At 31.6% G+C, this 8762-nt stretch overlaps 1 long non-coding RNA gene across 1 annotated transcript in view; it reads left to right on the top strand.

The window, feature by feature from the left end:
- The first annotated feature begins 1382 nt into the window (after positions 1-1382).
- LOC111085421 overlaps positions 1383-8762 on the top strand; it is a 29790-nt gene continuing 22410 nt past the window's right edge. The window contains exon 1 of the long non-coding RNA XR_002610260.1: positions 1383-1413. This is a non-coding gene — a long non-coding RNA (uncharacterized LOC111085421). The remainder of the gene's footprint in view (positions 1414-8762) is intronic.

Here is an 8762-nt window from a genome sequence, read left to right as displayed (position 1 = left end):
AGTACTCTGTTCAATTACACACTCTCTGACTGCAGTTCAATTACTCAATACCTCTGTTGTCCTGTCACGTTGTGACCATCTTATATATACCAGCCTACCCCCAATCTAGTAATCTCCCGACAATTCACGAAGGTTCGAGAAAGAAGTGGCGTGATACTAGTCACGTGACCTCGCTGACGCAACAGTATAATATTGTTGTTAGTCTATGTAGTGAAAGTATAAAATGAAATGTACATACAACAAAACTGGAAAAATATTTGTTGATTTCTTAATTTAGTATCCATTCATTAAAGATGTTTTTTTTTATCAAAAGCATTGGTGATGTAACAGAAAATAGCGCCCCCCAGTGGCACATTGGTATGTCTGCGGACTTGTACTGCTAGAAACCGGGTTTCTATACCCGTGGTGGGCAGAGCACAGTTAGCCCTTTGTGCTTAATAACAAACAACAACAACAGAAAATATCTTAATTCGTAACTATTGAACTACACAAGGTATTATTCGTAAAAGAGTTAGATAAACACACCTGCGATAAATAATCCTTTCTAAAAATAATTAAGTTTAACACTAGCGCTATATAAACTATCTAAATCAAAACACCCAAACTGAAATAGTCGTGTATATCTAACATATACCATGGAATAAATATCTGTACCATTGTTCCACGTGTAAGGATCAATATATCGAAACCAGTTCCAAATATTCCAAGTTGGTTAGTTCAGGGTAATATTTAACTACCCTAGAATGAAAAAAATACGTGCATGATGTAAATGCTACAGACATTTCGCCTCAGAATGTAAGGCAATTCTGTACAATCAATGTGATGATGTTGGCCATGAATCTAATGACTGTCACAGTAGCTGTAAAAAAGTGTGGTGAAGATCAAGCTTTCAGGACTTGTAATGCCAAAACTTTTTTTGCTGTTGTAAGTAATGATTTGTTTGATGTTAAGCATAGAGCTAAACAATGAGATATTTGAGCTCTGCCCACAACGGGTATCGAAACCTGGTTTCTAGCGTTGTAAGTCCGTAGACATACCGCTGTTCCACTAAAGGGCTAGAAGTATTAATAGATAAATGAAGTACAGGAAAGTATGTTTCAAGACTGTGAAGAGATTATTAAGAAACAGTTGAGAAAGTAGTAATTAATGTAAGTGACAGATTAAGTGCACTAATAAGGGACGAGAGAAGCGAAATTTTACCATTTCTCTATCTATAACATTAGTTAAGCTATTTAACTTGTGCAGTTATTGAGCGCCAGTTTTGTCACAAAACCATGGCAACAGTGAAATATAGGCTTTAAACCAAAATCAAGTTTTAGATGCAAAATGAAAAACGATTTTCGCTAATTATTCTCTATATACTATGTTTATCTCCGCTAGGGGACAGGCTGTTCAAGTCAACTCTATGAAAAAGTGAGAAAGTACTGTTAATATTTTCTACAATATTTTGATTACCAAATATCGATTTCTTACAATAATAAAAGAACAACGTTTGTCAAATTATCGCAGTTAAAAGTAAAAAAGTATCTGTGGAGATATATGACCATCATATGACTAAAATGCGAGTAAACGTTTTACACACCATTACAGGAAGTCTGTTAAAAAAGGTATATAAATATCTTACGAGGCACTAATCGGTATCGCTTCTCGGCCTTTTGGCTAAGATCAAAGTGTAGTAAAGAACAGAAGATATTAAGCTGATAAAATAAGTTTAATATCATGGTCCCCAATGGGAACCGTATCTTGTAAGGCGGCGGGGTGCTTGGAGCTTGCTCCACCCCTGCCACGGGTTGGCCCAGTATTGCAGTACTTCTGGGATCGGGTTAATAATAAAGTTGCTGTTTGCAAAAACAACCATGAACACCAATACATTACTGTCAAGAGGAGTTGTTTCATTGTCTCTACCTGCATCAACACAGTGAAGAAATTTCTTTCTATTCCACTGCACATGCATGTTTTCTTATGGCCATTACATCTTCCATTAAAGCACAGATAACTTTACAGGTACTTTCTTTTCCATTTTCTTTCCACTTTTTGTAATATATTTAATGCTTTGTGTGTAAAGCCTGGTGCCCCATTAATGCTTTGATCCCACTCTCAAATAATAGATGGATGTGGTAGGGCAAGTACATCTTACAAAATTGTAGGCCTTGGGGGGAGTAAAACTGCAGTATCAAGATAAAAAACTACAAAAGTGAAGGATCGAGGCACTCAGTGGCTCTGAGATAAGTTGGAAGTCTCATAACACTAACCTTTGGGTTCTAATACTCATAGGGGGCACAACACAGATAGCATGTTGTGTAGCTTTGTGCCTAACAACAAATAAACAAAAGTGGAGGAAATGCTTTGCAAGTCAGTTTTTTTCTTCTGATAATAAACAATGCCCCTTTTAAAGACTTATAAAGAGGTATAAAAAAATGTTAGGTTCAGCATATCATAGCAATTGGTGGAGACACACACATAGCAACTGTATTTTAACTAGAAATGTATCTTAAAAATAGCAGTGGTATATCATGACTCTTTAGTAAATTTCAGATATGTTCTCAGTGATTTCATCGAGATGTTATATTTTTAATCAGATACAGAATAGATTACTATCAGTGTTTAATTTAAATATACTAAATTTTTTGTTGATTAGTTTCTTGACAGTACTGTAGGCCTATGCGTAATATATCAATTTATTTCATTTACCGGTTATAGTTTTGTTTGTTTTAGAACAAAGTCATGTTGGGCTATCTGTTGCATCCACTGTTGGGAATTAAATCTTAGATTTTAACATTGTAACACCTTAGACTTAACACTGTCCCACTGGGGAACTACATGTTACAGCGAACTTTGTCTAGCAAGACTTCAACAACTAAAAAACTTTATGCAATAAAAAATCCAAACATCCACAGAAGTTTTGTCACAATAAACACTTAATCCACTTTTCAACAACCTAAAGATATGTTTGAACGATTAGAACAATAATCGTAAGTTACAATGATAATATATTTTTCCACATGCTCAAGAAATGAAAATACAGTGGGAAAGGTATTATCTCTGAGACTAACATTTTGACCTGTTAAATCAAAAAATTCTTCTTCAAAATGTTCAGAGCACAAACCCTTGTTGGATACAACCTCTCTTTCTCGATAGGTACAATCCATTTTTTCAGCAGTTCAGGTTGTATCAATGGAAAGCTGGATGAAATTTGAAAATGCATGAAATCCACTGAGATAGCAAATACTATGTCATAATAAATCTAAAACACAGTAAAAGAAAACTGACAGCTTAAAAACGAAAGTTAATTAACGTTATTGCCATTGTGTCTAAGTTACTATTATCTAAAATGTAATATACTGACAGTGGCAAATCAATTCATATTAACGTGTTAAAATCTGATGGAATACACGGTGATGTTTTACCCTCACACACCAACAATATAACTGCTACAGATCTTCCACTGACTTTTCGTGCTCGCTCTTTGCATCGATAATAATTTATTACCAAAATCCATTACCAACGTTAACGTCACATGACTTTCTTCGTCAAATCATTTACATTCATTTAATTAAGTAAAGTTAGTAATCATCTATTTTTGAACTATTTAAGGGAGTGGGATGCAAAAAGCAGACAATGTCCCATAACTATCACAATTTTCTGGCTTTTTAACTATAAGACAAGAGCTGTTACAAATTCATACAAGCTAGTCGATATCTTTCCCATGGGAATGAAGCTTGTACTAAAAGAGAGACTGACAATTCTCTGTACAGAAAACAAAGTAATATGTCATTTGATAGATGAAAACCTTTGCTTTCTATTGCTTAAAAATAATACAGTATTAAAGGTAAGAGAGAACTACTGACAAATCCTGAAAGAAAGGATGTGACAAGTAAGTGTGAAAAGAGGGGTCTGATTTTCTATTTGATGGCTCTGCAACCAAACAAGATTGAAGGCTAGGAAAATTATGTTTTTTTTTAGCGATGACAATATTATAGTAAGTAGGTTATGTTAAATTTTGTACTTATTGGAGGAGTGGTGAATAAATTAGAGAGCAGGGGATGCCCAGAGAAAAAATTGTCACATTTTTCACGCTAGGGAAAGTTCAAGATTTTTTAAAATATTGTCTTATAAATGTAAAAACTTAAGACTTATATATTATTAAAATATGGAATATTAGCTACGAATTTGCTTCATACAGTGTGGCCTTTATAGAAAGAAATAGACAGTAGTGTCAAAAATTAACATTTTCCTACACTGAAAATGTATTTCCGATAGGTACTTGCCTCTCTCACCCAAAGCTATCTCGATCTTGACTTGCCCTCTAAGCATTGCTAAAACATTTTTTTACTAAGAGTGTACTAGTCTATTATACCTCTTTATTTTAGCACCATTTCAAAATGTGCATATAATGGGACTACCCTCCACCAATCATACTGCACCACCTATACTAGCACAGTTACTAAAGAAAGTTGTGAAAAATCCAACAATAATAATATGTATACAAAAAAGGAAAAGAAAAAAAATTTTTACTGATGAGAGAAGTATGTGTGTGTTTCAGTGATTCACCAGAGGACTGGTGCACAAGACACACCTTTAGGATTTCTTCAGTTTACCAAAAAAAAAAGATGAATGTATCAGTAATATTGAAGATGATATTGAAATGATACCAAAGAAAAACTGTATGATAAACAAGAAATTCGATAGTAAAAACTTTGTTACAGGATAATGTCTGATGAAAAACTTGATAAATAATTTTATTGCAAAAATATTTACAAAAAATGCAATTGAAAAGTTTGGGAAACTCAGTTTTACGTTGTAAGACACTAATATTGAAATCTGATTCTCATAATATGAAAATAAAGATATTTTAATTTTCAACAGACAAGATCAAGTTTGAAGCAAATAAATCAATAAATTGTGAAACCTTCAAACTGTTGTACTCTGTTTTAAATGGATTTAAATAACTTAGCTCTCTAATTTCATTGAACACTTCAAATAAACATCCATCAGTAAACCTCAAGTTTGCTACAGAACATTCAAGTTTAAGGATAATAAATATGGTACGTCATAAAACAAAAATAGATTTATTTTTTATATCATAGGACTTTTATTTTTTGGTTTGTTTTTTGATGACGAAAAATGTTTAAGATTGTTTACACCAAATAATTCAATGTCGTGCTGTCATATAATCTTTTTGAAAGATGATGATAAGGCTATATTCTCAGTAGGTGGTTGCAATAATTTATAGAGGAGACATAACGCACAATATATCAAACTCTTAGGAACATTGAAAGTGAGAATTATATATACAAAACATAAAATATGAATAAAATCCATTAGTATAAAACATGTATTATATCCATTAGTACAAAACATAAAATATGAATAAAATCCATTAGTATAAAACATGTATTATATCCATTAGTACAAAACATAAATATGTATTAAATCAATTAGTATAAAACATGTATTATATCCATTAATACAAAACATAAATATGTATTAAATTGATTAGTATAAAACATGTATTATATCCATTAGTACAAAACATAAATATGTATTAAATCGATTAGTATAAAACATGTATTATATCCATTAATAGAAAACATAAATATGTATTAAATCGATTAGTATAAAACATGTATTATATCCATTAATACAAAACATAAAATATGTATTATATCCATTAGTACAAAACATAAATGATGTTGAATACACTTTAATTCATTAGTTTCTCTATTCATTACTTCCTTAACCCTATTTATATTCAAAATTTAATTAAACAACATTATTATTAATGTATGGCAATAAAATTGGCATGAACATAATTTATAATTGAAGTTTTTTATACAAGTTTTTAAGTTCTTAATTTCCAAAATAAACATTTAGAAAATTATCAATCTTTGTTTTTCTGTGGCATGTCTAAGTTTTGATTTCTCCATTTCAGAATTTTCTAACTTCAAAAACAGGCAATGGCAGTTTGCAGCAAATTAGAAGCACAAACTATTACATTCTTGATTTGTTGAGATATCAATAAATTTGTCAAACCCATCATAGAAGCCCTTCCCATTTCTCTGACTATCAAGATTGTTTGCTAATTAACTGTACGTGGCTCATGGACATATTTTTAACCAACAAAAAGAGCAATCAATAGAAATTTCTCTGTGTGTGATCACTGTGATACTGCTCTGAATGACTAACAAATTTTTCAAATCTATTTATAGAAAAGTTAGAAATCTGGATAAGTTATAGTAATTTTGGGACATGCTATTTTGTGAAGGATACACTTTTGTATTCTAAATGTATATTTGAAAACTACATGAAATATATTTTGTATATCCCAACTTCTGAGACTCAGCAAGACTTAGAGAATAAGGCTTTGAGAGCAAAAATCTGCAAGTACTACAAATCTATGTTTTGTTTTCATTTATTGTTATGTATCTTATTATAATGGAGCTTGCAATATTTACATCCAAAACTCAGGTCTAGGAAACTATGCACCAATCATAACTGGGTAATATTTTTATAACTAGGCAGTATTTTTATAGCTGAGTAATAAATAAAACAATTGTAATTTCTACAAAAATGATATGTTTCAGATCTAATCAATAAAAATTACAAAAAAGGAGTAAGTTTCAAATATAGAACAATGAAAAAAACTTAAAGTATTTGTTTTTCTTTAGTGAAAATATCATGAGTGTTGCAACAGAAAAGCAAGGCACTTTCATTGATAACTGCATCTAATATAAATACTTCAATAAAGCCTACTCTGTGATGTAATACTGTGATGATAGCATATTTTTAAACTAAAATTTCAATAAAATCATTTTCCTCTTGGATAGTGAACATTATTGAAAGTCAAGTATGAGTACATTGTTGTAGAACTGTCAGACAATTCCAGAAAAGGCATCAGGCTCAATAGCCTTCTGTAGGAACTAGCAGTTTTACCTACCCAGAAGGTGGGTATTTCTGCTAGTTTTAACAAAAGTACTAAAATGTAAACATTAGAAAATTTTCGGTATAGTCTAAGAAAACCAGTAAAACATCTGTATTGTTGTAATGTGGTCACTTCCTCACTATTATTGTTATGAGATGCTGGTGAAAATGGATAATCAAATGTTTAATCATGGAAGATTATCAGTGTCTTCACATTATTGTGATTGCTTACGTTGGCACTCCTCTTCCATTAGATAAATTGTTTGTGATGAATCATTATACAATTCTCCAATATTGTTTATTACTCTGTGACTATTCTCAATTCTGTTTTATTCTGTGGATCTTTAATAATTGTCTTTTCTACTAGCTCTTCCAAATTGATTGAAGATTTAGTCATGTCAGTGTGTCATGATATAAGAGACTCTTTTAGTTTAGATATTATTGATTAATTTACTTTTGTGAGTGACAATTTTATTATTGTTTAGTTTTTGTTATACAACTGTAGGAAGTTTGTTTATAATTTAATGATGTTGAGACTATCGAACATCACGTGCGATACATTGATGTCGAGAATATAGAAGGCAGGCAGACAATTAATTGATAAAGATATGAATAGTGTGAGACGAGTGGAAACAACAGACAGATAATAGCAAAATGATTCAGAAGGTTTAATTCATGGAAAAGAACCATTGGCTGATAGTGCAAGGTAAGAAATTGGCTTGTAAAACATGCAAGAAAGTGGAAATCTAGGTGCCTTAAAATCACAAGGGAATAACAGTATTAATAGAATGGTCAACTTGCAGTGTAACATACAATGGAGAAACTAAAGGAAAACAAAATATATCACTTAGGACAAAGACTGGAGAACATAACATTTATGAGGCTCACAAGACTGCTCTGAGAATTACAGAAAATACTCAAAAATGTTGGCTTGAAGAACATAATAGCAACAGTGCCATGGGACCCATTTGCAGGTACAGCTCAATTATTTAGTACAGCATACAAAATCATCAAATTCAATAAATCATTTATGAATTTGGAAACTGAAACTGAATTACAAATACAGAATGGATCTGACCTAGGGCGTTCTCTGCATTCCAGAATTTCTAGACAATATTTCTGGAGAAATGCAAGAAAAAAAAAAGATGTCTACGCTAGTTCTGTCTAAACCTAAAGTCACATTTATTCTTGTTGAGTCTACATCATTAAGCACAAAACCAAAAGCAATATTGTATTTAAGATTGCCTCCTAACAATGTGAGTGTTCTAAGTAAAGTTTTCCTCTTTATGATTGAGTTTTCTGATACTTCAGCAAAAGTTATTTTTACATGTTCACTAAACAGTTTTTTTCGTCAAATTTGGAAATCCTCAGTATCTTTGTGCTGTAATGGAGCTGCAGTCATTTTAGTAGGGTGTTGATCAGTTACTACTTTTTGTTTTTTCAGTGGTTATTATTATATATTGTGCAGCACATCACATTAAACTAAGAGTTAGTGACACAACCAAGGAAATAGCTACCATAAACGACTTTAAAATATTCATGATCTAATTATATAAAATAATGTACTCTTCCCAAAAATCAGAGAGAACTCACTGAGTGTGCTGAAAAACTATAAAGGCAGAAAACTTAAAAGTTGGGTAAGTACTTGACACCAGATAGGTGACCTCAAGTCACAGAGGTGTAAAGGTTGTCTGGGAATGATATCTAGCATTATATCCACACTTTAGCAGAGTTCAGAGACTTTCATCAGAGGTATTTATATTGAATTTAGGTATCATGTATAATCAGTGTTGGCATTCAAATATTTTAACAACAGGTTCTCTCACTAGCAGCATGCCATA

The sequence above is a fragment of the Limulus polyphemus genome, unplaced genomic scaffold (genome assembly GCF_000517525.1).
Source record: "Limulus polyphemus unplaced genomic scaffold, Limulus_polyphemus-2.1.2 Scaffold381, whole genome shotgun sequence".
Lineage (NCBI taxonomy): Eukaryota > Metazoa > Arthropoda > Merostomata > Xiphosura > Limulidae > Limulus > Limulus polyphemus.
Note: the sequence above shows the minus strand (reverse complement) of the source record. Positions and strands in the feature narration are given on the sequence as shown.